This window comes from Pseudophryne corroboree, chromosome 6 (assembly GCF_028390025.1).
Source record: "Pseudophryne corroboree isolate aPseCor3 chromosome 6, aPseCor3.hap2, whole genome shotgun sequence".
NCBI classification, from domain to species: Eukaryota; Metazoa; Chordata; class Amphibia; order Anura; family Myobatrachidae; genus Pseudophryne; species Pseudophryne corroboree.
Window position 1 is genome coordinate 275,244,094 of NC_086449.1, and position 25,023 is coordinate 275,269,116.

A 25,023-nucleotide genomic window follows, 5' to 3' on the forward strand; every position below is an offset into this window, starting at 1 on the left:
CGTAATAGTTTTTTACATCATCACAAAGAGGAGGCTGGGAGCAGTGAGTGCCCATCCAGTCATCCCACAAGCTGGGCACAGGTGCTTCAGGGGCAACAATTGTTACTCCCAGTGCTTAAAGTGGGCCGGAACTGCGTTCCGTCACTTCAAATTGAAGGCGGAACCAGTTCCGCCTCCGTCCGGCCACTAGCGTCTGCTCAGTGTACTTGGAAACTTGCAGCAGCCGCCAGCCAATCCTGGCTCATGGGCGGACCGGCTGCCAATAAAAAGAAAGCAAGGCTTTTTTAAAAAAAAAAAGTGGGTGAGCATGTGAGCCAATCATGGCTCGCGCACCGCCAGCCAATGAGAAGCTGCCTAGTGGCACCTTCTCATTGGCTGGCGGTCCGCTAGCCGTGATTGGTGCACAATCGGCGCCATAATCAGATTCAAAGAGCGGCCTCTTCTTTTGATCAGCAGCCGGTCCGCAGGAATGGCTGACGGCTGCAGACAACGTCAAACCTCACTACAGCTGGGACCCACTGACGCACTCTGCTACTCCTCCGTCCCACTGACAGAGGTGTACTCCCTCCTCTCTCCCGCGTCTAGCAGTCCCCGGATAGCCGCCTCCCTCCAGTGCAGTGCCACCGGCTGTCCCCATCTCTATGATGCCGGTGGACAGCACATTTCACAGTTCAAGCTTGTGGCTTCTCTCACAAATAAATAAACAATAATCATTGCACTGCGATGCAGGAGGACTGACAGGCAGACCCATCGCAGTGCACCGATTATTGTTTATTTATTTGTGAGAGAATCCTCAAGCTTGAACTGTGATCTGTGCTGCCGCGGCACAGCTCCGTGCAGCCCTTTCATTTCCCAAGCAGTGCAGGGGACACTCACTGCACTACTCCTCGGCAGGAACTCCCGTCTTCCTCGGCTCCAGTCCACAGCTGCCAGTGCCTCCCATAATTACACTTACACAGGTCAGATGTGAGCTGCTGCTGTCCCTGGGGAAGGAGGGAGAAGGGGAGTGTGTGTGTACTATCTGCAGTCCCAGCATATGTGTGTGTGTGTAATTTGCAGTCCTATTGTGTATGTATGTGTGTGTGTGGGAGGGGGGGGGGGGATGAGCATGTGTGTAATGTATTCTGCAGTTTAAGTGTCTGTGAGTGTGTGGGGGGGACAGTCTGCGGTCCCAGTGTGTGTTTGTAATTTGCAGTCATGGTGTGGTGGGGCAGACTGCAGTCCCAGTGTGTGTGTGTATGTACAGTCTGCAGTCCCAGTGTGTGTGCGGGGGCATTTTATTTATATATGACACACACACACGCCCCCCACCCTACCAAATCCTGTGTTTGCCCCTGCAGTGGACGATGAGGGTGCAGCTACAGGAGCTCGGAGTTGTTGCACTGCTGTTCGGGATCTTTCTGTGAGTACCGGGGCTGAGACCCCCTCGCTGTGTTTATATAGTGATACTGCTCTGTATGTATCCAGCTGGGGTCCCCTACCCCCATCTTGGCTGTGTATTGGGTTAACTTATATGCTTCCCAGGTTGCAGGTGTAGTTTTAGGCTGGCTCAGTTTTTTCATTAATGTTAAAGTAACAGTGATGTAATTAGGTGTAATGGAGCTGATTTTTAATTGGGGGTACTATTGTGTGACCACGCCCCTTCTTAGTGAGGCCACACCCCTTTCTGCGGCGCGCGCCTATGGTGCGCAGGTGATAGTGGAGATGAGTTCCCCCACCTCTCCAGGACCACTTTAAGCCCTGGTTACTCCCCTTCGGCCCCGTGCCCTGGGAGGCAGCACTAGTTGCACTGCTCACTTTATAGCACTGAGTAGTATTAATCTTCATTACATTGGACTCCGTCTCTGTGCTGAGTGGTTGTAGTTGCACTGGGAGGAAACATATAAGGCCACATTCTGTCGGACAGAACATACACAATTTCACAGCCAAAAGAGAAGCGAATATTCATCTGACGAATGTATAAAGTCTTGCTCATCTCTAATGGCGATTTGTATGCACTGATAACAAGCATAATACCACTGCGCCATAAAATTGACACAGAAGCTAAATTTAACAAAAATTTTAAACAATTCTTTGAAGTATGTGTGCCTGTTGGGGTGCAATATCAAGCACAGGCATATCATGAGGCCATGGCACCTTCTCCAGAACTGAATGGGCCAGGGGGCGTGGCCAGCATGTGGGATACGTTGAAATGAATAGAATGGTATGGGCCCAAAAAGTAGTGTGTGTGTGCGCCTCTAACAAGTGTGTGCATCTGCCTAAGAATCCTTATACTGGCAGCCTGCAAATAGGTGTATAGCCAACAAGTAATGTGGGGGGTCATTCAGACCCGATCGCACTCTAGCTTTTTTTGCAGTGGTGCAATTGGGTCTGAACTGCGCATGCGTATGCTCCACAATGCGCAGGCGTGTCGGCCGCCGGAGATGGGGATTGCCGGATAGTGACGGATTTAAAGAAGAAAGCGATCGCACTGTTGATCACAGAAAGATTGATAGGAAGAGGCCATTTGTGGGTGTCAACTGACCATTTCTAGGGCGTGTCCGGAAAAACGCAGGCGTGCCCAGCCGATTGGAGGGAGGATTCCTGACGTCAGCTCCTCGCCGGATCATCGCATCGGTTGAGTAAGTCCTGAGCTGTGCAGAGACCGCACAAAATTTTGTTTGTGCAGCTCTCTGCACAAGCGTTCGCACCCCTGCACATTGATTACCCCCTCCCCCTGTAGGCAGCAACTACCTTATCGCAGCACTGTAAAATAATGCCTGTGTGCGATCAGGTCTGATCACCCCCTGTGTCCGACGCTCAACACATTAGATGCTCTATCCACATGTATTGTTCTCAGTGCTGCAACTCCGCACATTTTGATTCCTTACAGCGCTGTACTATTACAGGGGACTCACACACTACAGTAAGCCCTTTGCCCAGCACTTAACTTTTACAGGGGTCTCACACTACAGTAAGCCCTCTGCCCAGTGCTTTACTATTACAGGGGTCTCACATGCTAAAGTAAGCCCTATGCCTGGCACTTTACTATTACAGGGGTTTTACACACTATAGTAAGCCCTATGCCCGGCACTTTACTATTACAGGGGTCTCACACGCTACCGTAAGCCCTATGCCCAGTGCTTTACTATTATAGGGGTCTCGCACGCTACATTAAGCCCTATGCCTGACACCTTACTATTACAGGGGTCTCACACGCTACAGTAAGCCCTATGCCCGGCACTTTACTATTACAGGGGTCTCACGCTACAGTAAGCCCTATGCCTGGCACTTTACTATTACAGGGATCTTACACACTACAGTAAGCCCTATGCTCAGTGCTTTACTATTACACGGGTCTCACAGGCTACAGTAAGCCCTATGCCCGGCACTTAACTATTACAGGGGTCTTACACGCTACAGTAAGCCCTATGCTCAGTGCTTTATTATTACACGGGTCTCACAGGCTACAGTAAGCCCTATGCCCGGCGCTTTACTATTACAGGGGTCTTACACGCTACAGTAAGCCGTATGCCCGGCACTTTACTATTACAGGGGTCTCACGCTACAGTAAGCCCTATGCCTGGCACTTTACTATTACAGGGGTCTTACACACTACAGTAAGCCCTATGCCCGGCGCTTTACTATTACAGCCCTGCTGCCCAGGACTGATCTTTTCTGGTGCTGCAGTGTAAAACACAAAAATAGGATTTTGGTACTTACCGGTAAATCCTTTTCTCTTAGTCCGTAGAGGATGCTGGGGACTCCAACAGGACCATGGGGTATAGACGGATCCGCAGGAGCTTGGGCACACTATAAAGACTTAAACTTGGTGTGAACTGGCTCCTCCCTCTATGCCCCTCCTCCAGACCTCAGTCAGAAACTGTGCCCAGGAGAGATGGACATTTCGAGGAAAGAATTTCTAAACACGGTGAGTGTCATACCAGCTCAAACCACGAACATACCGCAGAACGTGGCATTCAATAGAAAACCAGCCTACGGCATGAAAAAGACACAGCCACATGCTGAAAGAATAAGTAACACAACCTGTGTGCTAACACAACCAATAATAAGACACCTCATGCCATTGCCTGAACAGCATCAGCAACAGTCTGACAGAGAAGAAACACCACGAAAGTATAACCAAAAGCAATAACTGTAGACACAGTACGCACTGGGACGGGTGCCCAGCATCCTCTACGGACTAAGAGAAAAGGATTTACCGGTAAGTACCAAAATCCTATTTTCTCATACGTCCTAGAGGATGCTGGGGACTCCAACAGGACCATGGGGTCAATACCAAAGCTCCAGAACGGGCGGGAGAGTGCGAACGACTCTGCAGCACCTATTGAGCAAACAAAAGGTCCCCCTCGACCAGGGTATCAAACTTGCAGAGCATAGCAAAAGCGCTTGAACCCGACCAAGTATCCACTCTGCAAAGTTGACCCGCTGAGACTCCTCGGGCATCCGCCCAAGAAGAGCCCATCTTCCCAGTATAATGGGCCTCCACCGACTTCGGTGACGGCAATCCAGCCGTAGAACGAACATGCCAAATAGCATCCAAATCCAGCGCGTAACCAAACTGGCGACCTAAATATTCAAATCCCTGACTACATCGAGGGAATTTGAATCAGCTAATGCCTAAGTAACCACCGGCATCAATATAGGGCAAATTCTGGGAAACCCAGAAAACCACTCTCGGCAGAACTACTAAACAAGTTCTCAATTCCTTTCTATCCACACGAAAGATCAAACAAGGCTCTTGTGAGACAAAACCACCACATCCAACACCCGCTTTACGGATGTCAAAGCCAAGAGCATGACCACTTTCCAAGAAAAAAGTTTTCGTAAAGAAACTATTAGGCCACACTTCCAACTCTAAACTTGCCTCCACACCGGTTTGTAAAGCATGGATAAGAACGACCTAGCTGAAAAGCTTCCATAGGAGCCTTCCTGGATACAGTGGTAAAGCTTAGCCGTTACTTCTTCCGTAACTTAACGAATTAAGGAAAGGACTTCACTGGGAACACCCTTTCGGATTAGGATATGGCATTCCACCGCCCAACGTCAGACGCAGCCGCGGTAAGTCTTGAAACACGGCCTGATCCTGTTGTAAAGAAAAAGGTCAGGAATCTTCTATGAGTAAATCATGAACACCTGGATAGCAACCCCTCCGTGGTAAGACCGAATCCAAGAGGATCGCCTGAACCTTAGTTCATCCCACGTTCATCACCTTCAAACCAAAATGAAAGCGGAGAGGCCACCTAGACCGACTAAAAACCATGGTGTCACGAGGTTGTCCACTGCTATAGCTTAAGCGTCCCCTGACCTGGAACAATAACCCTGAGGCCTCTCCTGGAGGCGAGACGCCAACATATCCAATTGCGACAATCCTCAAAGACTTGTCACGACTGTGAAAACTCCTCGATGACGACCGAATTTTTCCCGGATGGAGATCACGGCAGCAGAGGAAATCTATTTCTCCGTCGTTCACCTCCGGAACGAAGCTTGTTAATATAGCGGTTACCAGACTCTCCACCCAACGGCAAAACTATGCATCTACTGCCATTGCCGCTTTGCTCCTTGTTCCGCCATAGCAGTTCACTTATGCCACTGCTGACAAGACGTCGAGCAGAACTAACACGGGCAGAACACGAAGAATACGTTTGTCGAAACTAACTCTTAATTCAAGCAAGTTTATATCAGACAAGTTTTCCAACTCTCCCCTGGAAACACGTCTCTTGCAAGTACTGCTCCTCCATCTCGGAGATCTATATGCACGGACATCAGGATTTACACCCAGAACCCGAACCTTCATTCCTCTAGAACAGTGATTTTCAACCTTTTTTTACTCGCGGCACACCGAACAATATTTTAAAATTGCCAAGGCGCACCATCAGTTCCACACAGAAAAAAACAAAAAGCACACATTGGCCCTCACAGTAAAAAAAACACATACATTGGCTTACACAGAAAATACAATAACATTGCTCCCCACATAAATCATGTTGCTCCCTACATTAATTATTCACATTGTTCCCCCCATAAATCCATAAATCCTTATTCTCCCCACATAAATCCTATTGTTTAAACACAAAAAACACAATTCCTGCGCACTGATCAAGGGTATAAGACACTCTATTAGATGTCAGTAAATTAAAAAAACCTTCTACGTTTAGCGTTCAGAATGGGTATGAAAGAACAGTCTCAGTGGATCAATTTCAAAGCCGGTTAAAGTTCAAAAAAATATATATACTACAGTCAATCCTTTTGCTGATCTCCTTTGAATATAGAAGATCAGGCCAATAGTTTGAAGCAATGTCCCAATAAAATTAATTTTAACAGTCAAATGTAGATTCTCTTATCTGGCCTCGTCCTGGGTCCTCCAACCAAACAGTAAACGTGATAAAACTTGAATTCAGTCAACCCAACCGTTTTTCAATTCTTTGTCTCTGTCCTCAAGCAGTGGTACATGAAAGACAAATATTGGGGAATCATAGTGCAGACTTATAAAAGTTTATTTAAACACGTTTACAATTAAAAGACTTAGCATGCGTACCCTAAGTGACCTTCGGTGGAAGGCACAATGATGGGCGTATAGGGGTAATACAGAAGCTTCCCCTATTAAGCTTTTACCTTCACCGAGTTCAGGGCCGCAGGAAACACCAACGCGTTTCAACCAGTATGGTCTTTATCAAGGTGCCTATTGTTGCCCACAGGAGAAATAAAATAACAGATATTAGCCCCTACCAGTCAGCTGTCCTCCTCCCTGTCTCTCAGTGGTGGGAGTTGTTCATTGTAGAGTGCTGCAAATACTGAGCAGCGGGCGGTCTGGCAGGTGTGGATGTGGGTGGGCAAGGAAAGCTGTGTATGCAGGCAGGAACTGGAAGATGTGGGTGGTGAGACGCAGCGTCCATGACCTATGACATCACACCGCCGCGTCTTCAAAGCATAGGTCACGGTCGGAGCACGACTGATCCTCTAAGAAGAGCCCGGGCAAACAGTTCACTCTGAAGGTGGAGGAAGCCGCTCTGGCTCCGCGGCACACCTTGCAACTGGTCGCGGCACACTAGTGTGCCACGGCACACTGGTTTAAAAAGCCTGCTCTAGAAGGAGAGAACCGAGCAGACACCACAGGAGCGATGTCCTGGCCGTTAGGCTTATATTCATGTGCGTGTGCAGGTGAGACCCGGACCACCTTTTCAACTGGTCTCTTGAAAACCACTCCGGCAATAAAGCCTCTCACCAAAAAAGGCCTCTCCGGCCGCAGCCAACCGGTTAAATAACTGAACACCTTGATGAAGTGTCACAGGAAAACCAATCCAACCCTGGATCTGCAGACCTCTTTTCACATGGAAAACCCCCGAACGTTTACTGGTCATTATCAACTCTGAAAAAACCACCTCCAACCTTTGTGTTGTTGGAAACAACAGCCGATCCCTGTGTCAAGGAAAAGTCAGAGAGAAACAACGATTTGCACCTTTATACAGGGACCACCGGATAATGCTCTAATCCTGACGCACCTCTGTACGGCGTTGTGTACTATCTTCCCTTCCAGAATGGAATGGCAAGAACTATTAGAAAAACAGTAAAGGGAAACAACCGTAACTCCAAATGTTCCCCTTTGGATTCTATAAATAACCCACAGGTCCCAGTCTATTTCTTGACCAACCGAAGCATAGTAGACAAGTGCTCGCCGGAGCGGGGACCAGCCCGATAGACTCAGCGACAAGTGGTGGATGTGGAGGAAACAAAAACGACATCCACTTCTGTGTACCTAACAAGGCTGCAGAACTCTTACCTTTTCACCTTCCCCTGACTACACAGAACAGAAAAAAGGACTGTATCGAACCGGTTAAAATGACCACATCCCACAAAAGAATGCGTCACCAACCGTTGTGAAAGAGGCTAACACACGAAGTTAGACTTACCAGAGGAATCCGCCGAGATTGACTGACCATAGGCCACCAAACAGCTGTATACCTTCCTCCATCATCTCCCGGAGACATCCTCAGCATTTTTCCGGTCACACCTCTGTCACGTGGCAGCCTGCTGCAATGTTATAAGGTAGAATAAACATAGACAAGCCTACCCACACTGGGTAGGGTAATTCTATCGGATGCCTACCCGAATACAACACTCCCTCAAGTGCATACAGCGCAACATGGTCAAAGTATAGAAATAAAATTTCACTTAGCTGCCGGTGTATGATCCCTTGCGACCGGGCTCTGCGTCGGCCAGGAGTTGACTGTCATAATTTTCTCTCCGCGATGTGAAGAGAAGAATATTGGGACTCCTTGAGAGGATCGAAGCAACTCGTCATGGCCAATCTAGAGCTTAATCAACAGAGCAACCAGTACATGATAAGAATACCATTATTTCAGCATTCATGGATATACATCAGGTAATACACAATAAAACACATATATCCTAACCATGCATATATAAACCTATATCTACATATATACACATATAGATATAACCTATATGCAAGTGGATTGGCCAGACCTGTCAGGTCTCTAGTGACGGTAATGTGTTGTGAATGTGTATGACCATGTACTGACACGCCCCCGATGTGGATCTACCAGGAACATTGAGGTTGACAGAAACTTAGTAAATGTCGACAGAAAGGAATAGTAAGCGGGCAAAAAATAATCACGGAACCCCGAGGGGTCCGAAGGAAGGATACAAATACAATTCTGATAACACTCCCCCCACATATTCCAATAAAAATATATAAGAGCAAAAATGACAGCACTCAAAACCATAGTACAGAATGAATAGATGGTGCAAGGCAGTAAAATAACATAAAGGCACTCGCTTATCCAGCTCATTGGAAAAAGCAAAACAAGCCAGCACTCACGGTTTAGATGAGAAAATGAAGAAGATTTATTCCATATCAAGGCGACAAGTGTACACATACAGGCACAGCCCAACAGCTGTTTCAACCGATACAGATTTGGGAGGGTATAGAGTGATGATTATATAAATATATATATATATATATATATATACAGGTACAAGGCAATAACAGCCTGACATTTTTTTTTTATTTTTTTTACCCAGGAAATACCGTTGATGCCGACAGGGCATCCCCAAACAACTGTATCTCGCCTATCGTGTTTACTGTTTTAATCACACAAACACCAATTTGCTAATACTTAATTTCCCGAATCAAGTACTGCCATGCGCTGGCGAAGCCGACAGTTATCCCCACAGCAGCTTGTGACAAAGCCCTCACACCTGCCGACATATGTCGACTAACCAATAGTGGGTACAAACAAGGAAACCGTGAATATATGTAATTATGCGCCCCTTATCAAACCTAAGGCTATATGACACCTATATAGCTTTAAAACACTGTGCCCCCCCTCCAACTCACTATCCAGCAAGTCCTGGCGGGGATCTGAGGAAAATGGTACTGATTTCCCTGTGAGGGCTAAGCTCCGCCCCTTCCCGGCGCGCTTAAGCCCGCTCAAATTATAAAAATATATAAACCCAAAAACTAGCTGGGGACCCTATATACAGGGGTTAACCCCCTGTATAACTCGCTTTATGTCCCAACGCAGCCCAGGGCGTCGCCCCCCCCCCCCCCCTGCGCCCCGCACCCACGGAAGCCGTTGGTGTGTGGGAGCCATGGACCGCAGCGTGCATGCTGCGGTACCCTGGCGGGGCGAAGACACCCGGTGTCCGGGTATATTCCCCCGCCCGGGATCCTTTTTATAAATGCCACCCAGGGCGCTCCCCCCCAGCGCCCTGCACCCTGCAGGCCGATGGAGAGCGGGAGCAGAGAGCGCAGCGCTACTGCTGCTGCTCCCTCCCGTTCGCGGCGCACTGGCGGGGCGGGAACCGAAGTATGTCCCCCCGCCAGTGAACTACATATTATATGCTATATGCTGGCCAGAGTGCTCCCCCCCAGCGCCCTGCACCCTGCAGGTGATGGTATGTGTGGGAGCAGGGAGCGCAGCGCTACCGCTGTCTCTCCCCCCTGCGGCACCCTGGTGGAGTGAACATACGCTGTGCCCAGGCACCGAAATATGTCCCCCACCAGCATTGTAGACCCTCAGCAACATGCCCCCAGGGCGCTCCCCCCCAGCGCCCTGCCAGAGACGTTGGTGTGTGGGAGCATGGAGCGCAGCACTACCGCTGCTGTTACCTCCGTTACTGAAGTCTTCTGCCGTCACTGAAGTCTTCTTTTCTTCCAATACTCCCCCGGCTTCTTTCTTCCGGCTTTCATGAGGGGATTGACGGCGCGGCTCCGGGAACAAGCAGCTAGGCGAACCAAGTGATCGAACGCTCTGGAGCTAATGGTGTCCAGTAGCCGAGAAGCAGAGCCTTTAAACTAAGAAGAAGTAGGTCCTGCTTCTCTCCCCTCACTCCCACGCTGCAGAGAGCCTGTAGCCAGCAGGTCTACCTGAAAATAACAAACCTAACTAAAATCTTTCAGAGAAACTCAGTAGAGCTCCCCTAGTGTGTGTCCATTCACTCCTGGGCACAAAGTCTAACTGAGGTCTGGAGGAGGGGCATAGAGGGAGGAGCCAGTTCACACCCAGTTTAAGTCTTTATAGTGTGCCCAAGCTCCTGCGGATCCGTCTATACCCCATGGTCCTGTTGGAGTCCCCAACATCCCATAGGACGTATGAGAAATACAGTTAAGTTTATTTTAAGGACTGCTCAGTGACCAGTGTCCTGGCTGATTAAATTCTGGAGTGAGTCTTATGGGGCAGATTTAATTAGCTATGAAAGACTGGGCTGCAGAAAAGATGGTGGTGAAGGGGCGCAGAGGAAAGGTGGGTAGTGTGTGCAAATGGAAAAAAGAAGGTAAGGGGAGGCTACAGGGTAAATTGAAACCACCTCTAAATAGGGCCTTTGCTTATGGGGTGAGTAGGAATAAGCTTACCTGAATTGGGATGTGTAGGAAACAGGGAAGAGCAGTGGTCCAGATGTGATGGTCCGGATGGAGGGGGCAGATCAGAGGGAAGATGAAGAGCTGCACCCCCTAGGGGCAGCATGCGGCTGCGCACTTTGCCTTTTTGTTGCTGCTCCTCTTAGCACTGTTCTGCCACTGGAACTGGGTGGGCGATCGCGGTGGTTAATCACTAAAACTGTGGAATATAAAATCATGGGCTGTCTGCCCCTGGCAGCGTCCCCTGTCTCCTCCAGAGTACATGCTCACCCATCCCTGGTGCCAAGTCTATGGTGCCCACAATTTAAACCCCAGATGTTTAAACCTTCTATCTCCAAAAGTGATAAATAAGAGAAGCCTGAATATAAAGAATTAATTACTCAGTCAAATGTATTCTGTTTTAGGCTGCAATGGCTACATCACATTTTCTGCTATAAACCATTATTCCCCTGATGAATGAATGTATTAGCAACAAAAGTCACTCAGGAATTCATACTAAGCCACACAAACAGTCATTTAAAATGAGCATATCATTGTGAGCTTAAACAGACTAAGTTTAATGTACAATGAGCAGCAGGAAGCTGTCAGGGTAGCTGCAATTGTGTTCTTACCTCAGACTCTTACTATTAAATAAAAATAAAAACAAAGAAAAACTATTAGGTGTGGAAGAGGTTAAATGTGTTAGCGTTTAACAACTTTGGTGGCACTAATCTTGGCATATCCCCATTGTGGAGACACTGAATACAATTCAATCCTTTCTTTTTATCCTGCTATTTAAACATTGCCAATTAACTCCCTAGGGTTCCCTATTCGGTAGGAAAAAAACCCGTTCTTAATCAAGTGCTGCTTACCTTCAGCTGAACGTGATCCCCCTGGGCCGGTGCCACTCCAGAGTTCCTGTGCGACTTGCAACTCACATTCCCCATCAATTATCCTGAGCAGCTTCCTTTTCTCTTTTCACCCTGTGATCCAACTGGAGCACTTCCCTTTTCAACAGCAGTTCAAAAGCATTTTTTTGCTGTAAAATCACAATAGCTGGTTTTAAATGAGTGGTCGGCAGAAAACCGTGTAACAGGTTGGCATGATGCCTGTCTATCGTGCACTTCCCTGTAAGCTAGATGCATCCTATATCATTTTTATTTATGACTGTGTTGTAATGTGAATATTTCCCTTCTGAAAATGGATAGGTTATTAACAGTGTGTGTATATATATATATATATATATATATATATATATATATAATCATCACTGTATACCCTCCCAAAGATTCATAGATGGGTTAATCCCCCTCCTGGATGATTGCGCTCCTAACCAATATCTATATACTTGACCTCTGTTCTATAACCGCTAGTCCAGAAACATCTGAACTTTTTATTGGACACAACTATGTTTCTCAAAGAATTGGATAATCTGCAATAATGTTACATATGAATTATGGATGGTGTTTGCAGACGTTACCAGTTTATACAGTGATCTTATACAAGGTGGGAATGCTTACAGTTAAAGATTTATTAGAAAAGAGTGATCTGTTTGATGATGGGTATATAGATTTTTTTTTCTGCTGCTTTTGGAGTTTATTTTGACTAAAAACTATTTTATGTTCGACGATCGATATCATTTACAGATTAAGGGGGTTGCCCAGGGCTCAGCGGTACCCCCGGCATTTGTCAATGCTTTCATGTTTTTTGTTGAGCAGAGAATATTTTTGGATAACCTAGACGTAGCCTTGAAGGTGTGGTTTTATACTAGTTATATAGACGACTTGTTTATTGTGTGGCATGATGCTGACCGTCCTTTCAGAGATTTTATGGATGATCATAATCTTAAAGATTGCCCAGGTAAAATTTACAGTCAGAATCAAACAGGGTACTATTGTTTTTTTTAGATGTGAAAGTTAGATGGAGCCGCACTAATGACAGCAGTACATTATAAACAGACAGATCGCAACACTTTCTTGTAGAGTGATTGTCACCCTAACAGTTTAAAACTAGGATTACCATATTCACAGATGATCTGCATTAGACATGTCAGTGGTAATATTCCAGTTGCCGATACACAGTGTGTACTAGTTGCCGATACACAGATTGACACAGTTATATTCTAGTTGCCGTTACACAGTGTGTACTAGTTGCCGGTACACAGATTGACACAGTTATATTCTAGTTGCCGTTACACAGTGTGTACTAGTTGCCGGTACACAGATTGACACAGTTATATTCTAGTTGCCGTTACACAGTGTGTACTAGTTGCCGGTACACAGATTGACACAGTTATATTCTAGTTGCCGTTACACAGTGTGTACTAGTTGCCGGTACACAGATTGACACAGTTATATTCTAGTTGCCGTTACACAGTGTGTACTAGTTGCCGATACACAGATTGACACAGTTATATTCTAGTTGCCGTTACACAGTGTGTACTAGTTGCCGATACACAGATTGACACAGTTATATTCTAGTTGCCGTTACACAGTGTGTACTAGTTGCCGATACACAGATTGACACAGTTATATTCTAGTTGCCGTTACACAGTGTGTACTAGTTGCCGGTACACAGATTGACACAGTTTATTGGAAAATTGTTACGCGTGGTTGTTTCAGTACTCATTTGGTAGCTAAAAAAAAAAAGGTTTTATGTATGGATTATAAGGTTTTGTTGGAGAAGATAATCAAGAATAGATTTAATGAGGTCCTACCAAGGTGAACCAATTTAATGTCAGGTCATCTCTTATCAAAACTATAGCCCAAAAACATTTGCATATACTTAAAACCAATGGTGCTTTGTCAATAGCCAATACAGAATTAATGGCATGCTAATCAAGAGGGCATCATTTATGGGATCTCCTTGTAAAGCCAGACTTTACAGATATGGAGCTTATCATTTCTACACATTTTTTGATTGCTAAAAAAATGGGATGCTTTAGGTATACCTGTGTGACATGTCAATGTTTAATTGCTGGTAAAAATACTTTATCCATCACCATCTCACTTGCAATAGTTCATATGTAATTTACCAAATCATTTATCCATGCAGAGTGTCATATGTTGGAAAAACTCAATGTAAATTTAAAGAAAGTATCGCTACCCATAATTCTTCCATCAGAGCTGCCTTGAAAAGCAAAAGTAGTGACCAACCAGTAGCATGCCACTTGGCTAAGTTTAATCATAACTTATACAATTTGTTTAATAGATGATAGAGTCAATTCCCAAGCCAGTGAGAGGAGGCGACCGTAAGCTCTTATTATTACAGTGTGAGCAGTGGATCTATCCGCTTGAAGTCATTGCAACCCATGGTTTCAATGAAAATCTCGTATTCTCTGCTTATTAAATATTGATGTTTATTATATTGCTGATTTCATGTGTTATTGATATACTATTTGTCTAAATCGCTTGAATACATTGTATTTTTATATGTGTATTTGCTTTATATTGACAGTGCTGTTGCTGTACAGTGGTTTTGCATTGTCATGGTGATTGGTCACATGATATATGCGACCAGCACCTGGTCAGAGCACGATGACGTAATTTACAGACGCCCAAGTAGGAACTCGGTCCATGGCTTATGGCGCGGTTTCACTTTGGGTGGCACAGTACTTAAGGTAAGACATGTTTGTTATTTGCTTATTTCCTGACAACAGTACAGTAAAGCACTGAAACATGCCGGTTTATTAAAGACGATGAATGGCGCACCTTATATACTGTATATGAGAAGCAGTTAGCTTCCCGACAGATGGGATTCTGGCGATCAATATACCGACGCCGAAATCCCGAAGGAGGACGCAATGCCGGCGTCCACATACTGACGCCGCTCGGGATGCCGGTGTCACATTACTGACAGCTGGCATCCTGATCATTCTTGCAGCAGGACATGCTGGAGTCCTGACACACGGTGTGTGTGTGTGTGTGTGTGTGTGCAGGGCCGAAACTAGGGGGGGGCTAGGGGGGCAGGCGACCTGGGCGCCGGATTGGAGGGGGCGCCGAGACCCCCAAACACCGCCGCGGCACTTTTAAACCCCCTTCTCCTGAGTGCCCAGCTCGGGGGCGGGGTTTCGCGGAATGACGCGATTGCGTCGTGACGTCACGGCGCAAACGCGTCATTCAACGAAACCCCGCCGGAGGAGGGAGAACTGAAGGGGGAGCCCGGAGCCGCGCAGACGAGGAGGGAGAGGCGGCTGAAGAGCGGCGAGAACCGCTTCAAATGTAAGTCAGCCCCTCTCCCTTCCTCTCTCTCTCTCTCTCTCTCTCTCCCTCCCTCCCTCTCCCCACCACCTGCCGTAATGTTTAAAATGGGGACCTGTGCCTGCGTACTGTGTAAAATGGGGACCTGTGCCTGCGTACTGTGTAAAATGGGGACCTGTGCCAGCGTACTGTGTAAAATGGGGACCTGTGCCAGCGTACTGTGTAAAATGGGGACCTGTGCCAGCGTACTGTGTAAAATGGGGACCTGTGCCAGCGTACTGTGTAAAATGGGGACCTGTGCCAGCGTACTGTGTAAAATGGGGACCTGTGCCAGCGTACTGTGTAAAATGGGGACCTGTGCCTGCGTACTGTGTAAAATGGGGACCTGTGCCAGCGTAATGTGTAAAATGGGGACCTGTGCCAGCGTACTGTGTAAAATGGGGACCTGTGCCAGCGTACTGTGTAAAATGGGGACCTGTGCCAGCGTACTGTGTAAAATGGGGACACTTGCCAGCGTACTGTGTAAAATGGGGACCTGTGCCTGCGTACTGTGTAAAATGGGGACCTGTGCCAGCGTACTGTGTAAAATGGGGACCTGTGCCAGCGTACTGTGTAAAATGGGGACCTGTGCCAGCGTACTGTGTAAAATGGGGACCTGTGCCAGCGTACTGTGTAAAATGGGGACCTGTGCCTGCGTACTGTGTAAAATGGGGACCTGTGCCTGCGTACTGTGTAAAATGGGGACCTGTGCCAGCGTACTGTGTAAAATGGGGACCTGTGCCAGCGTACTGTGTAAAATGGGGACCTGTGCCTGCGTACTGTGTAAAATGGGGACCTGTGCCAGCGTAATGTGTAAAATGGGGACCTGTGCCAGCGTACTGTGTAAAATGGGGACCTGTGCCAGCGTACTGTGTAAAATGGGGACCTGTGCCAGCGTACTGTGTAAAATGGGGACCTGTGCCAGCGTACTGTGTAAAATGGGGACCTGTGCCAGCGTACTGTGTAAAATGGGGACCTGTGCCTGCGTACTGTGTAAAATGGGGACCTGTGCCTGCCGCAATGTGTAAAATGGGGACCTGTGCCTGCCGCAATGTGTAAAATGGGGACACTTGCCAGCTTACTGTGTAAAATGGGGACACGTGCCTGCCGCAATGTGTAAAATGGGGACACTTTTTCCTGCCGCAATGTGTAAAATGGGGACACTTTTTCCTGCCGCAATGTGTAAAATGGGGACACTTTTTCCTGGATATGAAATTTATGTTAGAAAAGGCAGTTTTTCAGGTTAAAAAGTTCTGAAAGAGATATATATATATATATATATATATAATATTTTTATTTATTTATTTATTTATTTATTTTTTATTTTATTATTTTTATTTATTTATTGTAAAATAATTTTATTTATTTTTTGCGGGGGGGGGGGGGGGTCAAATGACTACCTTGCCCCGGGTGACAGAAATCCTAGTTTCGGCCCTGGTGTGTGTGTGTGTGTGTGTGTGTGGGGGGGGGGGGGGGGGGGGGCTGGGGTGGGGGGGAGAGTTGGGTTTAGGCACTTAGAAGGGGAGGTTAGGGTTAGTCATCAAGCGGAGAGGGTTAGGTTTAGGCAGCGGGGAAGGGAGAGTTAGGGATAGAGACCAAGCGGAGAGGGCTTGGGTTAGGCACCCAGAAGGGAGTGTTAGGGTAGGGAAAAGGTGAGGCTAATTAGGGGGCTGTCGGGATTCTGATGGTTGGGATGCTGCTGTCGGTATACTGATAGCCGGAATCCCATCCATCGGGAAATCATACTGAACCCATATATTTTCATTTCAACAAATCTTAGTTTATTATTTTATTTTAAATAGATTGCAATGAACTACAGAACATCACCTACAACAATACTATGAGTCATATGAATCAATGCAAAAATTGGGCAGTTTTATTGGAAAATATTATTTTGTTCTTTCATGTGAAGGCCAGGAATTTATGACTGTTCTGAGCACCTGCACTTTAAATGTTCGTAGTCCACCTAGGGATGCCAAGAAAGGGGGGAGGGGCTGTTACAGATTACAAATGCTCATGCAAAGAGCTGCCACATAATTTATAGATAAGGTGCTAGTGTAGTATTACCACGCCGCTCCATATCTCATGACAGTCCCTGTGTTTACTGTACAGATGGAGCCACGCAGCGTCCGGGCCGTGTGCTCGTCCTTGATGCGTACGCGCCCCTTTCACTACAATGGGAACGTCTCTGTGCACTTCCATAGCGGGGCTAGGAGCCGGATCGCCTAGTCCTGCCGGGAGTGCACATTTGCGATGGAGCTGCACTAGATGAGAGCGGCTCCATCTGTACATGTCATAAAAAATCATTCACTCACAGCAAATGTGGAACATTTTCACCTCGGCCATCTTGGATTCCGTGAGAGCCAACCAAGATGCAGGGAAAATACACATAAGATAGAGCTTGAGGCAGAACAAGGAGTGTGTGAGCTCACATCCTGCATGCCTTGAGGCTGATTGTGAGTCGCACACAAAAGCAAACGCAGCAGCGTGTATTGGCGGTCACCTGTCTGGGAGTTTATGCAAATGATCTGCATACTCCTTCCCTTGTGTACATCCCTGCAGCCAAATGTGCAAGGACTGAGACACCCACTTTTGGTGCCCGTGTTACCGTGTAGTCTGCAATACCAATTGGGGTGTCCTTATACTGTATCCCACCAATGGTCCCACCATTGAAAATTGCACCAGCCCTATGTCAGGTGCAATTTTACTGTATTATCACAGCCTCCTATGCTTGCCGTTGTGCATCTGCTAACACATCCACTTGCTTTGACACGGCCATGACCCTCCCATAATACGCCCACTCAGCGGACCATATTTGCGTGCACTACTAACCACCTGTCAGTCACCACCCAGGAAAGCCCATCGCTTTTCCACCACCTTTCTAATACCGTCTGAATTGATCACAACTGCACCTAGGAGTTTTTAGATATTCTCAGGCATGCATGGTTGCAAATAATTGTTCACTTACTTGAACATCAGCATTGCATGTGACTCTGAATCAGGCCACCTCAACGCACGCCTATGACTTTAGGCAAGTATAATAAAAAAATATGGTTTGTGTTATAAAACTGCATCTGACTGAGGGTAGTTTAATACAGCATACAATGCACTGTGCTATATCCGTGCCTAGGTCTCTTCTCAGTACTATGGAGGTCATTCCAAAATGATAGCTCGCTAGCTATATTTTGCAGCGCTGCGATCAGATAGTCGCCGCCTATGGGGGAGTGTATTTTCGCTTTGCAAGTGTGCGATTGCTTGTGCAGCCGATCAGTACAAAGACAGTTTGTGCAGTTTCTGTGTAGGTCTGAACTTACTCAGCCGCTGCGATTACTTCAGCCTGTCCGGTCCCGGAATTGACGTCGGACATCCGCCCTGCAAACGCTTGGACACGCCTGCATTTTTCCAACCACTCCCTGAAAACAGTCAGTTGACACCTATAAACGCCTTCATTCTGTCAATCTTCTTGCAATCGGCTGTGCAAATGGATTCTTCGTTAAATCCATCGCCCAGCACCGACCCACTTTGTACCCGTACGACGCGCCTGCGCATTGCGGTGCATGCGCAGTTTTGCAGAGTTTTGACCTGATCGCAGTGCTGCAAAAAATAGCTAGCGTGCAATCAGGTCGGAATGACCCCCTATAATAGGTTGCATTGTGAGCCTTCAGCTGTGGGTTCACTTCTAGGTGCTCTTGATCAGTATAATAACAACATTCAAATATACAAAAGTATAATAAAGTCAGTCCTGATGTCCTATCACTATTATAAATAATGTAAGACTGAAACTAAGCAGAAGTGTAGGGGAAAAATATATATAAAAAGTATGAATAGATAATATTTTTGTGCAGAAAATACTGCAAAGTAAGAATGCTTTAAAAATAGAAGTGTTAATAGTTTTTTATCAATTAACAAAAGTTAATCAGTGGGACTAATTCAGATCAGATCGCTGATCCGAACTGCGCATGCACCGCAATGCGCCGGCGCGTCAAATGGCTACAACGGGCTTCACCGGTCAGTGACAGGATGGTGCGGAGGATCCATTCGCACGGGCGTTTGCAAGGTGATTGACAGGAAGAGGCCGTTTGTGGGTGGCAACTGACTGTTTTAAGGGAGTGTCTGGAAAAACGCAGGCGGACTGAAGCGTTTTCAGGGTGGATGTTTGACGTCAGCTCCGGCCCTGACCAGCCTGATATGACCACAGCGGCTGAGTAAGTCCTGGGCTGCGCAGAGACTGCACAAAATCAGTTTGTGCAGCTCTGCTACACATGCAATCACACACTTGCACAGCGAAAATACACTCCTCCTGTAGATGGCGACTTTTTGATCGCAGGACAGCAAAAATCACTGCCTAGCAATCAGATCTGGATGACCCCCTATGTTTGGTGTTGTTGTCCTGCTGCTAAATAAATCTGGGGCCAATCAGCTGCCTCCCTGATGGTATTGCATAATGGATAAGTACCTGCCTGTATTTCTCACCACTGAGGACACCATTAATCCTGAACAAATCCCCAACTCCATTTGCTGAAATGCAGCCCCAAACTTGCACGGAACCTCCACCATGCTTAACTGTTGCCTTCAGACACTCATTATTGTACCACTGTCCAGCCCTTCGGGGAAACAAACTGCCTTCTGTTATAACCAAATATTTAACATTTTGGCTCCTCAATCCAGTGCACCTGCTGTCATTTTTCTGCACCCCAGTTCCTATGTTTTTGTGCATAATTGAGTCACTAAGCCGTGTTTCTATGTTGAAGGAATGGCTTTTTTTGCAACAATTCTTTAATGAAGACAACTTCTGGCCAGACTTCTCTGAACAGTAGATGGGTGTACCTCTGTCCCACTGGTTTCTGACAGTTCTGAACTGATGGCACTGCTGGACCTCTTCCGATTTTGAAGGGAAGTAAGCATGATGTGTCCTTGGCTGACCACTGTGTCTACGTTCCTCAACATTGCCCGTTTACTTGTGGTTCTTCAAAAGAGCTTGAACAGCACATCTTGAAACCCCAGTCTGCTTTGAAATTTTTACCTTGGCGAGACCTTGCCGATGCAGTATAACTATCTTGTGTCTTGTTGTTGTGCTCAATCTTGCCGTGGTGTATGACCTCTGACTTCCACAACATCACCTATGTAGCAGAGTTTGGCTGTTCCTCATCCAGTTTTAAGCCTCCTACACAGCTGTTTCAGTTAATGACGGTGTTTCAACCTACATATGAAAATGATGATCATTATACCTGTTTGGTTCATTATACACCTGAGTATAATCCTACAAAATCCCTGACGTTGTGCAAGTGTACCTAGAAAATTGATGCTGTTTTGAAGGCAAAGGGTGGTCACCCCCAAAATATTGATTTGATTTAGAATTCTCTTCTGTTCATTTACTATGAATTTTACTAATTGATAAAAATAAACTATTAACACTTCTATTTTTTTTTTAAAGCATTCTTACTTTGCAGCATTTTTTCCACACCTAACTAAAACTTTTGCACATTATTGTATATATTTAAACTACAGTACAAGGAAAAACTGCAAAGCTAAAATGAATAAAGGGGTTGTCATGTAGGGCTAACACTTTGTTGGACTTTGTAGTGTAATATTTTCCTGTTTCCAGAACACACACCAACCCGCATATTTAGGCACACGTTTGTGTATGCATAGGTGCATTGTGATTTTAAAGCTTGTAACTGATTCTTATTAAATGATAATCTTCATGTGTTTGTTAATACATAGAAACATAGAATTTGATGGTATATAAAAACCACTTGGCCCATCTAGTAATACATGTGTTAGTTTAAAAAAGTAGAGTTAGAGACCAAATGGAGAGAATAAACAATATTGCAGACATTGGGGTACATTTACTAAGCAGTGATAAGAGTGGAGAAGTGAGCCAGTGGAGAAGTTTCCCATGGCAACCAATCAGCACTGAAGTAACATCTATAATTTGCATACTATAAAATGATACAGAGCTGCTGATTGGTTGATGGGAAAATTTCTCCACTGGCTCACTTCTCCACTCTTATCACTGCTTAGTAAATGTACCCCATTGTCTCCTATTTATTTCTAATTACCGTAAACAAATACAGTATTACTGCTATATAACCAGAGGCGTAGTGTGGAGACATGACACCCGGAGCAGGGCCATGTCACGGCGCCTCCACCCTCCACCACACATACATACATACATACATACATACATACATACTAGTGATGTGCACCGGCCATTTTTTGAATTTTGTGTTTTGGTTTTGGATTCGGTTCCGCGGCCGTGTTTTGGATTCGGACGCATTTTGCCAAAACCTCCCTGAAAATTTTTGGTCGGATTCGGGTGTTTTTTTTTTTACAAAAAACCCTCAAAAACAGCTTAAATCATAGAATTTGGGGGTCATTTTGATCCCACAGCATTATTAACCTCAATAACCATAATTTCCACTCATTTCCAGTCTATTCTGAACACCTCACACCTCACAATATTATTTTTAGTCCTAAAATTTGCACCAAGGTCCCTGGATGACTAAGTTAAGCGACCCAAGTGGCCGACACAAACACCTGGCCCATCTAGGAGTGGCACTGCAGTGTCAGGCAGGATGGCAGATTTAAAAAATAGTCCCCAAACAGCACATGATGCAAAGAAAAAAAGAGATGCAATGAGGTAGCTGTGTGACTAAGCTAAGTGACCCAAGTGACCGACACAAACACCTGGCCCATCTAGGAGTGGCACTGCATTGTCAGACAGGATGGCACTTAAAAAATAGTCCCCAAACAGCACATGATGCAAAGAAAAAGAGGTGCACCAAGGTCGCTGGATGCTAAGCTAAGCGACCCAAGTGGCTGACACAAATACCTGGCCCATCTAGGAGTGGCACTGCAGTGTCAGACAGGATGGCACTTCAAAAAATAGTCCACAAACAGCACATGATGCAAAGAAAAAAAGAGGTGCAATGAGGTAGCTGTGTGGCTAAGCTAAGTGACCCAAGTGGCCGACACAAACACCTGGCCCATCTAGGAGTGGCACTGCAGTTTTCTAACGAGAGGATGAGTGCTTCCACCCTCATGTGAATCTGAACCACTAGCCATGAACATAGGCCAGGGCCTCAGCCGTTCCTTGCCACTCCGTGTCGTAAATGGCATATTGGCAAGTTTACGCTTCTCATCAGACGCTTTTAATTTAGATTTTTGGGTCATTTTACTGAACTTTTGTTTTTTGGATTTTACATGCTCTCTACTATGACATTGGGCATCGGCCTTGGCAGACGACGTTGATGGCATTTCAACGTCTCGGCCATGACTAGTGGCAGCAGCTTCAGCATGAGGTGGAAGTGGATCTTGATCTTTCCCTATTTTACCCTCCACATTTTTGTTCTCCATTTTTTAATGTGTGGAATTATATGCCAGTAATATATCAATAGCAATGGACTACTGTACCGTACTGCTATATATTATATACTGGTGGTCAGCAAAATTATGCACTGTCCTCCTACTATATATACTGCGCAAAACTTAAATGCACCACAGGTATGGAATATGGATGGATAGTATACTTGACGACACAGAGGTAGGTAGAGCAGTGGACTACTGTACCGTACTGCTATATATTATATACAGGTGGTCAGCAAAATTATGCACTGTCCTCCTACTATATATATACTGCACAAAACTTAAATGCACCACAGGTATGGATGGAGAGTATACTTAACGACACAGAGGTAGGTAGAGCAGTGGACTACTGTACCGTACTGCTATATATTATATACTGGTGGTCAGCAAAATTATGCACTGTCCTCCTACTACTGCGCACAACAACTAAAATGCACCACAGGTATGGATGGATAGTATACTTGACGACACAGAGGTAGGTAGAGCAGTGGCATACTGTACCGTACTGCTATATATTATATACTGGTGGTCAGCAAAATTATGCACTGTCCTCCTACTACTGCGCACAACAACTAAAATGCACCACAGGTATGGATGGATAGTATACTTGACGACACAGAGGTAGGTAGAGCAGTGGCATACTGTACCGTACTGCTATATATATTATATACTGGTGGTCAGCAAAATTATGCACTGTCCTCCTACTATATATACTGCGCAAAACTTAAATGCACCACAGGTATGGATGGATAGTATACTTGACGACACAGAGGTAGGTAGAGCAGTGGACTACTGTACCGTACTGATATAATACTGGTGGTCACTGGTCAGCAAAATTCTGCACTGTCCTCCTACTATATACTACAATGCAGCACAGATATGGAGCGTTTTTCAGGCAGAGAACGTAGATATTTTCAGCACACTGAGCACAGATATTTGCAAGCACACTGAGCACAGATATTTGCAGCACACTGAGCACAGATATTTGCAGCACACTGAACACAACTGAGAGAACGCTGCACACGTCCTCTTCCTATCATCTCCAATGTACGAGTGAAAATGGCGGCGACGCGCGGCTCATTATATAGAATACGAATCTCGCGAGAATCCGACTGCGGGATGATGACGTTCGGGCGCGCTCAGGTTAGCCGAGCAAGGCCGGAAGATTCGAGTCCGCCTCGAACTGTGTAAAATGGGTGAAGTTCGGGGGGGTTCGGATTTCGAGGAACTGAACCCGCTCATCACTAATACATACATAGATTCACACACATTTTTATGCACAAACATACATAAACACACACACATATACACAGATATATAACACACATAAATACACAAATATGCACACAGATATACATAAACACACACACCTATACACAGACATATACATACACAAACACAAATATACACACACATATATGGTATACAAAAATATATACACAAACATACACATACATGTATACACAAACACACATGCACACAGACATACTGTATACACACATTTTCAAACACATTTACACGCACACAGACATATACACATAAACACACAGTATACACAGACATAAACACATACACACACATATACACACAGTATACACACAGTAATTCTCACCAAGTGGGCAGCAGCAGAGCAGCTCCTCGTTCTAGGCTGGAAGGGCGGAGCTTCTATGTAATTGACAGGCTGGGCCTCTGTGGGCAGAAGGAAAGGGCTGAGGAAAGGGAAGGGGTGGCCACCACACTGCCTGCATGTTCCAGATCACTGAATGCAGATACCTGACAGCCAGGAAGCTTCTTCTGACAAGCCGCCAAACCTCCCCACTTCCCTAACACACCACGCCACACTGTACTGGACTCTGCACTGCAATCAGTGACATGGAACATGCAGGCCATGTGGTGGCCACCCCTTCCTCTCTTTTAGTCATCTCCTCCTACCCTGAGATCCCAGCTCTCAGCTTTGTTACAGGGAGCTGGCGCCTTCTGTCTCCAGCGGCGCCTGGAGCTCGAGCTCCACTTGATCCACCCTCCCTACGTCCCTGTATATAACAGTAGTGATTGGCAACTTTCAGTAATCAAGATGTTGGTGAAACAGATCTCTGAAAGCCAGTGGAGAATTTCCCATTAGGCACATGAGGCACGTGCCTAGGGGCGGCACTTGTTTGGGGACGACACTTTGATGTATGTGTTGAAACTGTCAGCCCAAAAATTACCAGTAACTGCAAAATATATCCACTGTACTGTACCATATTCCATCTTGAATGGAGTGTAAACGGGTAGGACATGCACATACTTTCCCTGTAAGCTGTCCAACTTAGTAAATATGTATACATAACAAAAAATAAAAAATGTCATAGTTAGTGCCTTTTTTTATTATTCTATTAAGTTAGCTATAGTCAAATGAGGGCTTATAACCAATCAATAAAACTAATAAAATTAGGCAGGTGGGGGGCATCCGTTACTGTTGTACCTGGGGGTGCCCTCACCCCTAAATCCGCCCCTGCTGAAAGCCAACCACTGGGAAGAATGCTCAAAGTCTTATTATTGTTCAAACTCTGT

At 45.9% G+C, this 25,023-nt stretch overlaps 1 long non-coding RNA gene across 4 annotated transcripts in view; it reads left to right on the forward strand.

The window, feature by feature from the left end:
• Nucleotides 1-25,023, forward strand: part of LOC134932044 (uncharacterized) — an 86,098-nt gene that overhangs the window by 14,962 nt on the left and 46,113 nt on the right. For 2 of the 4 annotated variants that reach the window (XR_010179235.1, XR_010179236.1), the window contains exons 1-2: nt 1,112-1,402; nt 14,321-14,483. This is a non-coding gene — a long non-coding RNA (uncharacterized LOC134932044). Of the gene's footprint in view, nt 1-796; nt 960-1,111; nt 1,403-14,320; nt 14,484-25,023 lie in introns of those variants that run through there. The other 2 variants (XR_010179238.1, XR_010179237.1) reach the window with 2 other exon arrangements.